Genomic DNA, 19,272 nt, shown 5'->3' with positions numbered 1-19,272 from the left:
TATATTGCTTGTAAAATGTAGAAATGGTTTTATGCTCGAGTTACATTAAAAAAATTGTGAAAAAAAATTACACCTCATTGATTGGTAGAGAAAGCAAACATGTCGAGGGGGAAGGAGATGTCGGGAAAGAAGTTGGGGGCGGGGCGCCAATCTGAATCTTTATCTTTTCCCCGGGTGCTGGAGAACCTAGCTACTCATCTGACTGCACCCACGTGCCAATGTAATTGGTGCCCTCTAATGTTTACAGGTAAACGCTTTATCGGACTTCGATTTTTGTTTGCTTTCATTGCATCTACTTATTCTTTTCATATATAAATATTAAATAAATGTTCCGTTTTAGAGGTGGGGCGGCTCAGTGATATGTTCTAATTGGCACATACTTTGGCATTGTTTTGACTATCAGCATAACAGTATTTCAGTAATACTGGTGCTCAATGATGAAATATTGGAGAGGAAAGGACTCATATACTCTTCTAACATGGGGGGGGGGGGGCTCTCTGCTGTCTGAATCCGCCCCTGAATCCCTAATTGGGATAAGACCATAAAACAGTTTTCATCTATGCTGATTTGTTCTGTTCCAAATTAGGCTGACAAGTGTACCAATGTCAAATGATGTAGCATTGGTCAGGACACTTACCGAGGTCTGCAAAAAAAGTCATATTAGATGCATTATTTAACTGTTTAAGTGGAATAGTCATCCATCTTGAGCGCAAAGACCGAATCCGGCGTTCACAAAAACCCACTTTTTGGGCTGCCTCTATATAAAAGACCTCAGGAAACTCACATCTCATTATTTATTGTACCATTTGTCAACAGTTCATTGTTGAAAAGAAAATTAACGGCTTTGGGAAAGAAAATCTATGTCCAAAGTCTGTAGACTTTATTTATTTGGGGAATACGAATTGTTTTTCTACATGGCTCAAGGTTCTGGCATTCAAATCAGTATTTTTATTCAATTATTATTATTTGTAGCCATTTTATTCTCTTCAAGAAGTAATGTGGCAACAGTTGAAATGTTATTGTAACCTCTAGGCCCAGTATAATATGGAACCATGGAGTTTGCTTATTTCATGGAAAATACTGTAGGTACACAACAAGGAACTGTTTTCTCCCCATATTTATAATATGTTATTATAATTAATATATATAAGTAATATATAATAATGAATTACAATTAATAATACAATCATGTGAAAAAGTAAGGACACCCCATGCAAAGTTTATATATTTTTTAACATATGCAAACATGCCAATTCTTTCTGTGGAAAAATGAAGGCTGTCCATACACATATCATATCAATTTTCATTTTTTCATTTTCGTTTTTTTCTCCACGCTTTCCAAAAAGCCATAACTTTTTTTGCAGGACAAGTTGTAGTTTTTATAGCACCATTTAATGCACCATATAATGGACTGTGGAATTGAAAAAATCGTGGGGTGAAATGGGCAAAAACGTCATGTTAACTTTAGTCTATACGATAACAGCGATAGCAAATTTATATAGTTGTTTTTATATTTTAACACTTTTTTTGTAGGGTGAACTTTTGTTTTCATTGGTAACACTATGTGATAATATTAGCCGCATAGGGACTTGTTTTTTGCGGGACAAATGGTAGTCTTTACATATAATTTACTGGGAAAATGTAGAAAGTTATTTGTGAGGGGAAATGGGCAAAAAAAACAGCGATTGCGCCATTTTTGGGTTTTGTTTTTCCGGCGTTCATCATGTGGTAAATACGTCATGTTCACTTTATTCTACAGGTTGATATGATTAGGTCGATACAAAATGTTACATTTTTTTTATGTTTTACAACTTTTATTTAAAAAAAATTGTTCAAAAAAATATATATTTTTGTGTTGCGATATTCTGAGAGCCATAATTATTTTTATTTTTCTGTCGATTTAGTAGTGGGATGGCTTATTTTTAGCGGGGCGAGCTGTAGTTTTTATTGGTACCATCTTGGGATACAAATGACTTTTTGATCACTTTTTATTCCATTTTTTGGGGGTGGTAAGGTGACCAAAAAACAGCAATTTGGGCGCTTTTATTTTTTATTTTTTACCGAGCGGGTTAAAGAACATTATACTTTAATTGTTCAGACTTTTACAGATGCGGCAATACCAGTTAAGTTAACATTTATTTTTTGAACATTACTTTAGGGGAAACCAATGGGAAGCGTTGGATCGCTTGCACTGTATACTGCAATATTAATGTATTGCAGTATATAAAAATTTTGACAGGCTCCTATTAACAGGTTCCCGACCGCTGGCCGTATTTATACGGCCAGCGGTCAGGGTCTCTGAAGTCCGCCGTATAGACTATTTACGGCGGCACTTCAGAGACTGTGCACGCGCGATCGCGTGCACACAGCCCTGTGCCCACGCTGTTACCAACAGCTCTGGGCACTGGGCAGAGTATCAGGGACCAATCTGATGGTCCCTGAACATGTGGTCGCTGTGAAAACCTATCACAGCGACCACATTTGTTTTATTTTGACTTTTCTGGCAGTAAATCTCCTGCCTCTTTTCTTCTCCTCAAACATTGTTTCAGTTTGAGGAGAAGAAGAGACTCGGGAGAATTGCTGCCAGAAGATTACAGTTACAGTTACACAAAAAATACAGTTACACTCTAAAACATTCTCTGTATAGATAGATTTCTATCTATCTATACTATCTATCTATCCATCTATCTTTTTTTCTATATATCTACCTTTCTATCTTTTATTCTATTAGAATAGGCAGGTAGGGAGTATATAATTATATATATATCCACATATATATAATATATATAGCAATAGCGGTTTATTTTTTTGTTAGCGGTAGTGTAGATATATATAGCAGTTAGTTTGTGTGTTTTATATAAAAAAAAAACAAAAAAAAAACAATTTGTTTAGTTAGTGTTAGTGTTAGTTACGTTATGGCGAGGAAGTTGTTTAGCGCCGAGGAGGCATACGCCATGCTGTGGTCTGAGTCGGAGACCGCATCAGAGATGGCGTCCGAGATGGAACCTGTTTTAGGTAGTGACGATGACAGCGTCACTTCAGGTTCATCTTCAGGGGACGTTGTCCCTGATGCAGTTAAAACTGCAGAACTTGAAAGCGCAGGGCCAAGTAGCGCTGTAGCACGGGACAGCCTGGTCCCTTCAGTCCAGGCTCTTGTATGGGCACCTGCCCCATCTTTTGGGCCTAGAATCCACTGATTTACTGCCACTCCTGGCATAACCGTGGACAATACAAAATGGATTACTTCCATTTATTTATAACGGACGACATCCTAAATCAGATTGTCCACGAAAAATGTTTATATGCCACTCAATATATAAGGCAGAAACCTTCATCCACCCATGCCAGAGATTGGACGCCCACCAATTTGCTGGAATTAAAAAAAAATTTGGGGCTCACCCTAAATATGGGTATTGTCAAAAAGCCCTCCATTAGGTCTTACTGGTCAACAAGACCCGCCCAAGCCACCCCAGTATATTCTGCAGTAATGCCCAGGTCTCGTTATGAGACAATAATGAGGTTCCTCCACTTCAATGACAATGCACAGGCCCCCCCAAGTACCGATGCAAACCGGGATCGGTTGTTCAAAATAAGACTGCTAATAAATTCCCTGAATAATTTATTTCTGCAACTCTACACCCCTGAGCAGAATGTAAGTGTGGACGAATCCCTCCTCAACTTTCATGGCAGACTTAGCTTTCGCCAATATCTACCTTCAAAAAGGGCAAGATATGGCGTTAAGCTCTACAAATTGTGTGAAAGCGGGTCAGGATATACCACCGCCTTCAGAATTTATGAAGGGCGGGACCGCACAATAAATGTTCCTGGATGCCCCCCTGATCTTTCCACCAGCAGTAAGATCGTGTGGGAGATAATGCAGCCTCTGCTTCACAAGGGGTACCACCTGTACTGTGATAATTTTTATTCCAGTGTGCCCCTGTTTAGGCATTTGCATGCTGCAAGGACTGGGGCATGTGGTACCATGCACAAAAACAGAATTGGTTTTCCACAGCAATTAGTGGGGAAGCGCATGGTAAAGGGGGACTCCTGTGCTTATGCATCTGAAGAATTGCTGGCGGTCAAGTTCAGGGATCGCAAAGATGTGTATCTACTAAGCACGATTCATACCGCAGGAACAGTGGCAGTGAGGGAAAGGGGGGCAACATCGGACAAGCACAAACCAGTGAGCGTGTCCGAATATAACAAGTACATGGGGGGGGTGGATTTAAGCGACCAGGTTTTACAGCCCTATTTAGTAAAACGCAAAACTAAAACCTGGTACAAAAAAGTGGCCATTTATTTGTTACAGGTGGCCATCCACAACTCATTCGTGCTCTACAAAAAAAACAGAGGCAGAGACACATACCTGGATTTCCAGGAAAAAATTATTGAAGGCCTCATTTTTGATGTTCAGGACACCCGAGAATGCCCCCAGTCTGAGGATGTCACGCGACTGACTGAAAGACACTTCATCAGTCGGATTCCCCCAACACCAACCAGAAGCAACCCTCAGAAAAAGTGCCGCGTCTGCAGAAAAGACGGGCATCGCAAAGATTCCCGATATTTCTGTCCCTCATGTCCCTCACAACCAGGCCTGTGCATTGAGCCATGTTTTAAAAAATACCACACTGTTCTGAATTATTAGATTTTAGTTAATTCGTTGAAAATATATTTGCCCTACATTACGTTTTTATTTTTCCCCTGATTTTACTCCAAGGGTGAGGGAGGGAATGGGTGGGTGGGGGGTGGATGTCATGTTTGCATATTCTCTAAAGTTCATCTGCTGGAGAGCTCCATTTGCATAAACCTGCAATTTCTTATTTTAGAAAACCCAAAAAAATAAATTCCCATTATACCCCTAGATGAATATTTTGGGATTTCTGCTTCAAGAGCAGATATTTTGGAAGTGTTATAGAAACTCTGTTGAGTTTTGTAAAACCAGCTTTGAAAAAAAGCGATTTGTGAAATAAGCTTCTTCTATCGTCCGCCCTCCTACTTCTCTATGTGATAAATAAGACACACATATTTGGTATCCCCATGCTCATGAGAAGTGGAAGAATGTGAAAGGAGATGAATTTTGGCTGTGGTCTATGCCGTGTGTGAAAAATGCTGGTATAAACTGACGCATTTGCTAAAAAATTGCTAATTTTATTTTGATCCATCTTATTCAAGAAACTTTCAGAAGAAAACTGGACTGTCTAAAAATATGATAAACCCCTTGAAGAAAACCTTGTGGGGTCTACTTGCGTGAATGAAGTAATTTATGGGGTGATTCTAATCTTTCAGCAGCATTAGGCCCCCCAGAAAACAGTATGCGGCTATAAAATCAAGTGCAGAATTCCTGGACCGAAAAGGCCAAAAAGCCTCCTTTTATGCCAAGCCCTGGCACATGCCCGTGAATAAAGCACACATATTTGGTATCCCCATGCACGGGAGAAGTGGAAGAATGTGAAATGCGATGAATTTTGTCCGTGGTCCATTTTGTGTGTGAAAAAGCTAGCATAAACTGACGCATTTGTTAAAAAAAAAGGTAATTTTATTTTGTTCCATCTTATTGAAGAAACTTTCAGAAGAAAACTGGACTGTCTAAAAATATGATAAACCCCTTGAAGGAAACCTTGTGGGGTCTACTTGTGTGAATGAAGTCATTTATGGGGTGTTTCTAATGTTTCAGCAGCATTAGGCCCACCAGAAAACAGTATGCTGCTATAAAATCAAATGCAAAATTCCTGGACCGAAAAGCCTCCTTTTATGCCAAGCCCTGGCACATGCCCGCACAGTGAATAAGGCACACATATTTGGTATCCCCATGCACGGGAGAAGTGGAAGAATGTGAAAGGAGATGAATTTTGTCCGTGGTCTATGCCGTATGTGAAAAATTCTAGCCTAAACTGACGCATTTGCTAAAAAATAGCTGATTTTTTTTTGTTCCATTTTATTCAAGAAACTTTCAGAAGAAAATTGGACTTGCTAAAAATATGATAAACCCCTTGAAGGAAACCTTGTGGGGTCTACTTGTGTGAATGAAGTAATTTATGGGGTAATTCTAATGTTTCAGCAGCATTACGCCCCCCAGAAAACAGTATGCTGCTATAAAATCAAATTCAAAATTCCTGGACCGAAAAGGCCGAAAAGCCTCCTTTTATGCCAAGCCCTGGCACATGCCCGCACAGTGAATAAGGCACACATATTTGGTATCCCCATGCACGGCAGAAGTGGAAGAATGTGAAAGGAGATTAATTTTGTCCGTGGTCTATGCCGTATGTGAAAAATACTAGCCTAAACTGACGCATTTGCTAAAAAATAGCTGATTTTTTTTTGTTCCATCTTATTCAAGAAACTTTCAGAAGAAAACTGGACTTGCTAAAAATATGATAAACACCTTGAAGGAAACCTTGTGGGGTCTACTTGTGTGAATGAAGTCATTTATGGGGTGATTCTAATGTTTCAGCAGCATTACGCCCCCCAGAAAACAGTATGCGGCTATAAAATCAAATGCAAAATTCCTGGACCGAAAAGGCCGAAAAGCCTCCTTTTATGCCAAGCCCTGGCACATGCCCGCACAGTGAATAAGGCACACATATTTGGTATCCCCATGCACGGGAGAAGTGGAAGAATGTGAAAGGAGATGAATTTTGTCCGTGGTCTATACCGTGTGTGAAAAATACTAGCCTAAACTGACGCATTTGCTAAAAAATAGCTGATTTTTTTTTTGTTCCATCTTATTCAAGAAACTTTCAGAAGAAAACTGGACTTGCTAAAAATATGATAAACCCCTTGAAGGAAACCTTGTGGGGTCTACTTGTGCGAATGAAGTCATTTATGGGGTGATTCTAATGTTTCAGCAGCATTACACCCCCCAGAAAACAGTATGCTGCTATAAAATCAAATGCAAAATTCCTGGACCGAAAAGGCCGAAAAGCCTCCTTTTATGCCAAGCCCTGGCACATGCCCGCACAGTGAATAAGGCACACATATTTGGTATCTCCATGCACGGGAGAAGTGGAAGAATGTGAAAGGAGATTAATTTTGTCCGTGGTCCATACCGTGTGTGAAAAATGCTAGCATAAACTGGCGCAATTGCTAAATTCTTGCATTTTTTTCCAATTTTGCCCACTTTAGAGAAAAAAATAAAAATGATATATACTGACAAATGCCACTAAAACAAAGCCCTATCTGTCCTTTAAAAAGAGTGTAAAATTCAAATATGAACTTTATTCACCTGCTGAGTTATAGTCATCTAAAGAAGCGCATAGCAAAATTGTGAAATTTGCTCTGGTCATTTAGCTGTAAAACAGCCTAGTCCTTAACCGGTTAAATGGGTGTTCCCATTGCAGCTATTAATAGTAACATGGTAGATGATGTAAATATAATTATTTTTGGAAATATATAACCATGTTTCAAAAGTGTACCTTTTTAGATCTGGCTTGCTCCCCACCCTGTGTCCCCGTCTTTGTTTTTTCTCCGTCGCCTATGGTTACAACCATCGCTGCGGTCCGGCAGCGGTGGCCGCGCTTGCTCACTTGCTAATAATCATTTTACATTAAGTATGGCTGGCCTATCAGGAGCAAGCATCATAATGGAGCATGCGCAAATAGCTCCCTGCCCGGCCACCTCTCGGCAGCTCTATACAAGTGTATAGGACGATTCTCTGGCACTCGCAATAGCCCCAGGGTCATTCTATACAGCTACACACACGGCACCTAGCTGCTGAGCTCACAGTCTGTTTTCTCCAATGAACTGTTATCTCTTCATGTAAATAGTAAATATGGAGATAACAGTGCAGACCTTTGAACAAGCAGACTGTAGATCACTTAAAGGAACAGTGTCATCACAAATTATTTTTTTATATGTTAAAGATGTTAGTGCTTTATTAAAAACGTTTATATTTATTTGTGTGTTTGTGTTTTACTTTTTCTTATTTTTACACTTTTTCTTCCCTATGGGGGCTGCCATTTTTTGTTCCATTTCTGTATGTGTCGATTAACGACACATACAGACATGGAATACGGCAGCCACAGTCCCATAGGGACTGCGAACGGCTCCCGTCCCATTCACTTCTGTGTACGGCGTCTGTGTTGGAACTGCGCATGCGCCGCTCCCACACAGTCCAATTTGAAATTGGCGCCGTCCGGCGCCATTTTCCTGTGGACCGGAAGTCGCGGCCGAACAGTAATATTACTACTTCCGGTCGCGGCTTCCGGACTTGTGCACTTGGACCAGCGGCAGCAGACGGAGCTGACGGGCCGGAGGGAGCCGCGGCGGCAGGAGCAGGTAAGAGATTTCAATGTATGTTCGTGTTTGTGTGTGTTTACTACTGTATGTAAACCTACTACACTGTGTGTTAGCTCAAAAAATGGCGACACACAGTGTAGGAGGTTACACCGTTCAAACCCCTCGTTTATCCCGGCACTAGCCAGGATAAAGGAGGGGGGGATGCTGAGAGCTCACTAGAGCGAGGGCTTTTTACCCAATTTTGCAATGCTGCAATTTTGGGAATAGCTCCATCTAGTGACCAGAAATGGGAAATATTATAAATTAGAATTAATTTATAATATTTCCTGACTCGTGAAAAAAATTAAAAAAAATTTGAACAATGTTTAATCACCCACACACTAAATGTTTAATTTAAAAAAAACAAACATGTTTTTCTGGCAACACATTCCCTTTAAAGTGGAATATAAGTTTGCGTGGCACGTGATACTAGGGTAGCGTACCGCCAACAACTCATCCTCAGACAGGGAAAGTGGACCACCCAAAAGAAGAGGAAACTCATAAATAAAGGTATGAGAGTGGATTTGAGCACACTGATAGTTTTCTTTTTCAGTGTAGATTACAGCTGGCCAAAAAAACTAAAAACCTAAGATGGTAATAATCAAGGGCTAAATAGGTGAACAAAGATGGAAGACCTCAGGGCCCTCATTAGGCCCCCAAGGCTGCCATGACGATCATCGGCACCGTGCAATCGTGTCGCGGGGGGGACAATGGCACGTCAGAGGGTTCCGCCCCCCCTGTTTCTAACACCTCAGATGCCGCAGTCACGATTGACTGCGGCATAAAAAGGGTTAAACACACCGACTCAAAGTGATGTTTTATTCCGCAAATTGCAGTGAGGTGTCGGCTGTATTACACAGCCCGTGAGCCGGCTCCATACTTCCCCATAACGTCTGCCGCATACATGTATTTGGTGTGTCGTTACAGGGTTGTGTTTGACTTTTTTTTTATTAGTCTCCCTAAGGGACTTAACCCAGTAATCACTTGTAAAATATACTGCAATACTAAAGTATTGCAGTATATCGATTTTTTTACAGACTCCTTCATTAGGCCCCCAGGCTGCTATGACAACCATCGGCACCTCGCGTCGCAGGCTGAGGCTGACGGTTGTCAGAGGGGACCATCCCCTCTTTCTAACGGCTTAGATGCTGCGGTTGCTATTGACTGCGGCATCTAAGTGGTTAAACAGGTAGGAATAAGAGTGATCTCCAATTGCGCCTGTTGAAGTGAGGTGTTGGCTGTAGCATACAGCCAACACCAGCTCTGTATGAAGTGCGCTTAGCCAGCTCCATACTTCCGCTTGGCGGCTGTTACGTACATGCTCGTGACATGTCGCCACGGGGTTATAGACCTAAAATTAGAATCAGCTGTACCTGGTGAGGTAGAAATAATTAGAACATTGTTACCGAGGATCTTGAAGGAATCTATGTTATTTACACCTCAGACATTTCGTTTTACACATGATTGTAAATCATTCCTGTAAATTAATTTTCAATCATTTATAATAATGAATAACCTGTTGTCATAAGAAAATCATTCACTTGTTCATGCCAGGGCTTTTCTAGTCCTAAATATCTAGACATATTTCCAACTTTGTATATGCCATATTGTAATCTTTTTTTGTACAAAATACATTTTATTTAATCAAGCCCAAGCATAAAACAATGTAGAAAAATAAAATTTCTGTTTTGTTATTTTTTATCATTTTTCAAGTGCTATTAAAATGCTGTAGTAAACTGTATTTGAAAAAGTTTTTTTTCTAGTAAACAGGGATGGATTATAAGGAGGGCACACGGGGCGTGCACCCAAGGGCCTCCACCGCCCACAAAAACCACTCATGTATGTATGCTATAAATGTTTAAGATGGGTAAAAATAGTTGACATCAAGTACATTTCTACAAACACTACCAGCAAACTATATAAACTGATATATCAGTTCCCAGCTTCTACAGTGGCTAGTCTGTGCAGAGATGCATACATTGTACACCATTATATTGCACAGGGGGGAGAAAAATGGTAAGTATAGAAAGTAAACTCATTGGGTTTTTTTATATTTTCAATCAGCCTTTTTGTTAGCTGCTGTTGGGCCTTAAGGCTCAGAGCCCATTTTTCAAATCTGACATATTTCACTTTATGTGGTAATAACGTCGGAATGCTTAAACCTATCCAAGCGATTCTGAGATTGTTTTCTCGTGACACATTGGGCTTCATGTTCGTGGTAAAATTTGGTCGATATATTCAGTCTTTATTTGTGAAAAATTGCAAAATTTAGAGAAAATTTACAAAAAATTGCATTTTCAGAATTTAAATGCATCTGCTTGAAAAACAGACGGTTATACCACCCAAAATAGTTACTAGTTCACATTTCCCATATGTCTACTTTAGATTGGCATCGTTTTTTGAACATTATTTTATTTTTCTTGGACGTTACAAGGCTTAGAACATAAACAGCAATTTCTCATATTCTTAAGAAAATTTCAAAAGCCTTTTTTTGAAGGTACCAGTTCAGTTCTGAAGTGGATTTGAGGGGCCTATGTATTAGAAACCCCCATAAAACACCCCATTTTAAAAACTAGACCCCTCAAAGTATTCAAAACAGCATATAGAAAGTTTTTTTTAACCCTTCAGGCATTTCACAGGAATTAAAGCAAAGTGGAAATGAAATTTGCAAATTTCATTTTTTCTACTGAATTTCAATTTTATTAAATTTTTTTCTGTAACAGAGAAGTTTTTACCAGAGAAATACTACTAAATATGTATTGTCCAGATTCTGCAGTTTTTAGAAATGTCCCACATGTGGCCCTACTGCGCTCGTGGACTAAAACACAAGCCCTAGAAGCAAAGAAGCACCTAGTACATTTTGAGGCCTCTTTTTTGTTAGAATATATTTTAGGCAGCATGCCAGGTTTGAAGAGGTGTTGAGGTATCAAAACAATGGAAATCCACCAGAAGTGACCCCATTTTGGAAATTACACCCCTCAAGGAATTCATTTATGGTTTTTGTTATTATTTTGACCACACAGTTTTTTCACAGCACCTATTTGAATTGGGCTGTGAAATGAAAAAAATGATATTTTTTCCAATAAGATGTCATTTTTGATCAAAATTTCTTATTTTCACAGGGAACAACATACCCCATTTTGTTGCCCAATTTGTCCTTAGTGCGGCAATACCCCATTTGTGGTGATAAACTGCCGTTTGGGCCCATGGGAGGCCTCAGAAGGAAAGGAGCGCTATGTGTTTGTTGGAGTCCAGATTTTGCTGGATTGGTTTTCGGGTGCCATGTCGCATTTGCAGAGCCCCAGAGGTATCAAAGCAATGAAAACCCGCCAGAAGTGACCCCATTTTGGAAACTACACCCCTCAAGGAATTCATTTATGGTTTTTGTTATCATTTTGACCGCACAGTTTTTTCACAGCACCTATTTGAATTGGGCTGTGAAATGAAAAAAATGATATTTTTTCCAATAAGATGTCATTTTTTATCAAAATTTCTTATTTTCACAATGAACAACATACCCCATTTTGTTGCCCAATTTGTCCTTAGTGCGGTAATACCCCATTTGTGGTGATAAACTGCCGTTTGGGCCCATGGGAGGGCTCAGAAAAAAAGGAGCGCTATGTGTTTGTTGGAGTACAGATTTTGCTGGTTTGGTTTTCTGGTGCCATGTCGCATTTGCAGAGCCCCAGAGGTATCAAAGCAATGGAAACCCACCAGAAGTGACCCCATTTTGGAAACTACACCCCTCAAGCAATTCATTTATGGTTTTTGTTATCATTTTGACCGCACAGTTTTTTCACAGCACCTATTTGAATTGGGCTGTGAAATAAAAAAATGATATGTTTTCCAATAAGATGTCATTTTTGATCAAAATTTCTTATTTTCACAAGGAACAACATACCCCATTTTGTTGCCCAATTTGTCCTGACTGCAGCAATACCCCATTTGTGGTGATAAACTGCCGTTTGGGCCCATGGGAGGGCTCAGAAGGAAAGGACCACCATTTGGCCTACTGGAGCTTTTCTGGTGCTAAGTCATGTATGCAGAAGCCCCTGAGGTACCAGTAGAGTTGAAACCCCCGAGAAGTGACCCCATTTTAAAAACTACACCCCTTAAGACATTCATCTAGAGGTGTAGTGAGCATTTTGACCCCACAGGTACTGTGTAAAAGATAATGCGCAGCAGATGGTGCAGAGTAAGATTTGCAATTTTATATATATATATGGCATGTCAGTGTCCGATATATTGTGCCCAGCATGCGCCACCGGAGATATACACCCCTTAAATTGTAATGTGGGTTCTCCTGGGTACGGCAATACCCTACATGTGGCTGTTATCAGCTGCCTGGGCATACGGCAGGGCTCAGAAGGGAAAGATGAGGGGGGTAAGCTGTGCGGAGTGCATCAGGGTAAATTAAAAATCAAGGGATGTATGATACATTTTAAAACAATCTTTTATACAGAGCCCTGGTTTTTCGGGACACGTGTCACATTGGTATATTGTGTTCTTCCTTATCCCCCTCTTATAGCAGACTCTGCACCTCTTTTGACTCTTTCCCTTTCCACCGGTTTGGGGAACTTCTCCTGGAAAGTGTTGCCCTGGTACGATGCGTGTGGCCTCGCTTCCAGAAGTACTGGGTGCCCCCCTTCCTGGTCCCTAAAGATTAGATCTTGAAATTCCAAGAAAGTTCCCCTCTGGCCTGCACATTGACGTAGCACGTACGCATTGTACAAAGCCATCTGTATGATGTGCCCGGCCAGCTTCTTATACCACACCGCATGGCGCTGTAGGGCTTCAGGACTTGATTTGACAAGTCCATCCCTCCCATGTACCTATTGTAGTCCAGGATGCAGTCTGGTTTGGGGGTGGCCTTTCCTTCATATAGCCTAAACCTGTAGGTATACCCTGATGCACTCTCGCAGCTTATACATCTTCACGCCATACCTTGCCCTCTTACCCGGCAGGTACTCGCAGAATTGAACCCTCCCTTTAAAATCTACCAAGGACTCATCAATAGAAATACACTTCTCGGGGGTGTATGTTTGGGAAAACCGGGCACTGAAACGGTCTAATAGGGGTCTCCGTTTATTCAAACGGTCAAAACTGGGGCCATCTCGGGGTGGGCACGGCTCATTATCAGTATAATGTAAGAAGCAAAGTATTGCCTCATTTATTTATTTTTTTAGGTTCCAGTTCAGTTCTGAAGTTGCTTTGAGGGGCCCATATATTAGACACCCCTATTAAACACCCCATTTTAGAAACTAGACCCCTCAAAGTATTCACAACAGCATTTAGAAAGTTTATGAACCCTTTAGGTGTTTCACAGGAATTTAGAGCAAAGTAGAGGTGAAATTTACTTTTTTTTTTTTTGTCAGAAAATCCTCTTTATACCATTTTTTTTATAACACAAAAGGTTTTACCAGAGAAACGCAACGCAATACTTATTGGCCAGATTCTGCAGTTTTGAGAAATATCCCAAATGTGGCCCTCGGGCGGTAATGGACTGAAGCACCGGCCTCCAAAGCAAAGGAGCGCCTAGTGGATTTTGAGCCCTCCTTTTTATTAGGCACCATGTCCGGTTTGAAGAGGTCTTGTGGTGCCAAAACATTGGAAACCCCCCAAAAGTGACCCCAATTTGGAAACTAGACCCCCTTGAGGAATCCATTGTAGTTTTCTTGGGGTGCATGCGGCTTTTTGATCAGTTTTTATTCTATTTTTAGGTGGCGTGGTGACTAAAAAACAGCAATTCTACTATTGTTTTTTTATTCATTTTTTTTTACTGCGTGCACCGTGCGCTATAAATGACATATTCACTTTATTCTGCGGGGCGATACGATTACGGCGATACCAGATGTTTATAGTTTTTTTTATGTCTTATGGCGTTTGCACAATAAAATACGTTTGGTAAAAAATCATTCACTTTTTGTCTTACCTTATTCTAAGAGCCATAACGTTTTTATTTTTCAATCAATAAAGCCGTGCGAGGACTTATTTTTTGCGTAACGAAATGTAGTTTCGATCAGTACCATTTTTAGGTACATGCGACTTTTTGATCTCTTTTTATTCCATTTTTTGGGAGGTGAAGTGACCAAACAATTGTTATTGTGGTACGGTTTATAATTATTTTTTTTTACGGCGTTCACCGTGCGAGATAAATAACAAAATAATTTTGTAGTTCAGGTCGTTACGGACGCGGCGATACCAATTATGTATTGTTTATTTGTTTGTTTATATATTTTTATTAATAATAAATGACTGATAAGGGAAAAAGGGGGATTTTTACTTTTAATACTTATAAAACTTTTATTTTCTTATTTTTACACAACTTTTTTTAACTTTTTTTTTACTTTATTACTTTGTCCCACTAGGGGACTTGAGGGCAGGAGGCCCTGATCGTTATTTTAATACACTGCACTACATGCGTAGTGCAGTGTATTAGAACTGTCAGCTACTCACTGACAGCAAGCATAGTGGGTCCTGACGTTGTCAGGACCCACTAGGCTTCCGTCTATGGCATAGCCGGACGCCATTGTTTGGTGTCCGGTTGCCATAGTCACCATCGCCGGCCGCTATCGTGTAGCAGGCCGGCGATGGCGGAATAACCCCTAAGAAGCCGCGATCGCTATTGAACGCGGCTTCTGAGGGGTTAATCGGCGGGGGAGCTTCGCGATCGGTCCCGGCACATTGAGCAGTGATAGTCTGCTGTCGGAAACAGCAGCTATCACAGCTCATGAACGCGCCCCGCGCGAACGGCGCCGTGTTTACTCCATGACATACTATTATGTCATGGAGCGCGAACGATGCACTTACCATGACATAATAGTATGTCCTGGAGCGTTAAGGGGTTAAAGTGTACTTAACTTTTTAGGTGACTTTTCAGAATAAGCTGTACTATGTGTGTACCTGAGGAATGACACTATTTCTGGCCCTTATATGACTTGTATTCCGCATCTTTTTTAGCAGGTTTTTCTTCCGTAGACTCTAGCTCTAATTCTCAGTTGTCTCTGAGCTAGTGGCTGGAGCCTAATGGCTATTATTTATTTGATACAACTCACACATAGAAGAGGAGAATCCTACTCCCATATTTCACTCTATCACGCACACACACACACATATATATATATATATATATATATATATATATATATATATATATATATATATATATTTATATATATATATATATAGCGATCAAAAAAGTAGGCAGCACACCATCGAATGTAGTGAAAAAGAGGGTACTTTATTAACCCTAAGTGCGACGTTTCAGCTCTATCCACTAGAGTCTTTCTCAAGCCTTTCTCAAGCTCTATCCACTAGAGCCTATCCACTTGAGAAAGGCTCTAGTGGATAGAGCTGAAACGTCGCACTTAGGGTTAATAAAGTACCCTCTTTTTCACTACATTCGATGGTGTGCTGCCTACTTTTTTGATCGCTGTAGATATTGAGAGCTTTGGTCTGCTCCCTGGGGCCTGCACCCACACTCTTCAACCGGTGCTGCTGGATCCTTTTTTTGTTTCTATATATATATATATATACAGCCCAGAAATATATGAACACAGTACTCCAATGGTTCCAAAAAATCAGGCCATGTTCTCGTTACCTGGGGGTGAATCAATTCCCCAAAATACAATAGAAGGAAGCATAGAACACAGTAACGGCACCAGGACTTCAGAGTAGATGAAAGCAGGGTGGATTTATTCACCTCAACACAGCAGCGTTTCAGTTCAACAGGAACCTTTCTCAAGCCATGAAAATTGGTTTCAAGCTTGAGCAAAGTCCTGTGAGAGGACTGAAATGTTACCTTGCTTTTTGACACGGAACAATAAACCACATTTCTATTTGAAACCAATTTTTGGAGTGCTGCGATCATTTCGTGTGTATATATAGAAGCTGCAGCAGCATAGAGGAGATTAAACAACAGTAATGAGATTTGTAGCTGAGAATCCAGCACTGGGGTGAGAGATAATACTTACCAGGGAGCTGCAGCACATCTATGTCCTTCTCACTCTGGTCCTGCTCCCTCCTCGTGCATCCCCTCTCCAAAGACATGTATAGGCAGTGTGTCCTTTGCTGACTCACTCTCGTTTTCTACTCCCTCCTCCTGCTCCCCTACCCTCTTCATAGACTTGTATTGTCAGGCAGTGAAGAGACACATCCCCACTTCCTGCATTCTGTCTATTTTGCCCTGTAACTAGGGATGGATTTTGCTTGACAACAGGAGGTGGACAGCAGATTACAGGAAGGAAGACACCCAGCGGCAGTAACTACATTTTAGCAGTAAGTAAATTGATTGACAAAGTAGATCTAGATCAGGTATAATAGCATAAATTGTTTGAAAAGTAACTGTCCATTTAACCCTTTCAGGACCAGGGGTGTTTTGGGCCTTGATGCCCAGAGAAAAAAATTAAACATTTCGAATGCTATGTTCTAAAAGGTGTATATTTTTATTAAAAAAAACTTTGTCTGCCCCCACTTTTTTTTTTTACTTATTTGGCTTTCCCATTATTTTAAATGGGAGATTATATAGTTAAAATTTGTAGGTCTAAATTAGGGGTTAGGAAAGAGAAAAAAAAAAAGTTCTCATTTATTCATGTTCTGTTTTAAGGTCGTTTTTGTTCAATCAATAATATTTACTCCAAAAATGAATCTTCTAGCTCTCCCATGCATGGTGATGTCAAATATGTGTACATTTCATAATGTATAATGTCAATATAGCACCGAGAGCAAAGACACTGTACAGAATTTTTTTAGTGAAGGCGTAAAAGGCAAATGAAACAGGCGAAAATTGGTGGCTGGGGGTAATTATTATATATTTGGAATAACGTACATTCTGCATGACAGGAACATAATATTTGAATGCCTGAGCACCTAATTTTGTACATGTGGGGTTGGAAAGGTATATACTGTTTTGGGGTGATAAGGGCTTTTTTAAAAATAAAATACATTTTCTTTGTTGTTATTATTATTATTTTTATTATTATTTTGTACATTGTGTTTAATTATTAATTAAGAGTCTCTGAACTGAGTCTCTGATCTGAGTGCTTCTATTACTACTATAATAGTTTTATCTGAATGTAGAGTAGCATAGCAGGGAAGTTACCTTTGCTGTGTACACACCATAGAGCTCAATTTACAGTTTGCCAATGTGACATAATCTTAGGCCTAATTCACACGACCGTGTTTGGTCCGTGATGTACGGTCCGCATGTTGGCAGTATTTCTTGGACCGAACACAGTGCAGGGAGGAACGCTACTAGAATCATAGTTACGTATGATGCCAGGAGTCACTGCCTCGCTGCGGGAAAACTCTCCTGTACTGTAATCATGTTTTCAGCATGGGACAGTAGTTCCGCGAGGAGTCTGGGATAGCTAGCGTCATAAATAACTATGATGCCAGTAGCCCGGCTCCCTGAACTGTGTTCGGTCTGGGAAATGCGGTCGACATGCGGTCTGTATATCACCGACCGAACACTGTTGTGTGAATTAGGGCTTAGTCCCCTTTTACACGGGGCAATTATCGGGCAAACGAGTGTTCACAGAACACTCGTTACCAATCACTGCCCTGCGTAAACGAGGTAATGATCAATCGATGAACGAGCAAATGTTCATTCATCGGCAGATTGCATCGTTTATGCAGCCAAAAACATTATCATTGTCGGCAGCACATCTCCCTGTGTATACAGAGAGACGTGCTGTTGACAGGATAGAAATGTATGAGGACGAGCGATCGTAGTAACGATCCATGGCTACATGTGAAAGGAGCATACGAGCGCCAATCAACGAGCTCGGGCCGTGTAAGAGGAGCCTTAGGCTTGTTATAAAACCAACTGTTGCCTGCAGGGGTGAACCTAGCCCCTCTGCTGCCTGAGGCGAACTATAAAAAGGCGCCCCCCCCCCAATCTATCGGAGTTTTCTCATTACTACCTTTACACATCAAACACGCAATATATAAAAAAAAATAAATAGGAAAACATTTGTTGTTTATTTGTAAAGTGCTGTTTGTCTCCGTTCGCTAAGTTTCCGTTTTTTTTAAAGGAAACAAAAGTGCAGTCTGCAGAACTTTTATTTCTGTTCAAAAGAACGGAAACCTAGTGAATGGAGATAAACGGAAAGCAACTGATACAAAAGAATTACCATTGAAAGCAATGGTAATTATAATGGAACCGTTGCTTTCCGTTTAACGTATCGATCCTCTCTTCCTCTGACGGAAGAGAGGTAAACGTATATTAATGCTAGTGTGAACAAAGCCCAATACAAGATATTATTTAAAAAAACACCGGCTGGGATTTGAACCAGCAACCTTCCATGTGTAAGGCAGACAAGCTAACCACTACACTATAGAAGCTGTCATAGACAATCCCTGTGAAACTGTAGTAGTTGAGGGTTTACTATTAGTCTCTCCTGCCTCTCTGCTGCCTCTCTGCTGCGTGTGGGTGGTGACTGGTCAGAGACTCACAGTCAGACTGGCTGCCGCAGCTGCCGCATTCAGTGTGCACTGTGAGTGACTGTGAGACTCACCAGTCACAGCCCTATTTGTAGCTTTCCCACGCTAATTAAGCACAGGAAAGCTACAAAGCCAGGAGTATACTGCAAGGGGGGGGGGGCGTTTTACTGACAGCAGAGGGCTCTATACGGGGGAATTATCCCCCCACCATAGAGCCCTGACTAGTTACTATACTGAAAGGTTAGGGGGGTCTGAGCATCTGACTGACTGCTCTAAAGGGGGGGGGCAGAATCCCCCCCTATAGAGCTCTCTGCAGTAAGTCAGACCCTCCCCCACCCACACTAATCGTTGCATTATAGTGATGTGAGGGCTCTAAGGGGTGGATTATTCCAGCCCCATAGAGCCCTCTGCTGTCGGTAAAATGCCCAGACCCCCCCTTGCAGTATACTCACTTCACGGGTCCCGGTCCCAGCAAGGCAGGAACTTACCTCTGCTGCTCGTCGCTCCTCCTGCAGACTTGCTCCTCCTGCAGACTTGCTCCTCTCTCTCTGCCTG

At 40.9% G+C, this 19,272-nt stretch overlaps 1 long non-coding RNA gene across 1 annotated transcript in view; it reads right to left on the bottom strand.

Moving 5' to 3' along the window:
- LOC142652652 (uncharacterized) overlaps positions 1-19,272 on the bottom strand; it is a 74,327-nt gene extending 55,055 nt beyond the window's left edge. The window contains exon 1 of the long non-coding RNA XR_012847874.1: positions 19,206-19,272. This is a non-coding gene — a long non-coding RNA (uncharacterized LOC142652652). The remainder of the gene's footprint in view (positions 1-19,205) is intronic.

The sequence above is a fragment of the Rhinoderma darwinii genome, chromosome 5 (assembly GCF_050947455.1).
Source record: "Rhinoderma darwinii isolate aRhiDar2 chromosome 5, aRhiDar2.hap1, whole genome shotgun sequence".
NCBI classification, from domain to species: Eukaryota; Metazoa; Chordata; class Amphibia; order Anura; family Rhinodermatidae; genus Rhinoderma; species Rhinoderma darwinii.
The sequence above is the reverse complement of the archived record's forward strand: the minus strand, read 5'-3'. Positions and strand labels throughout refer to the sequence as shown.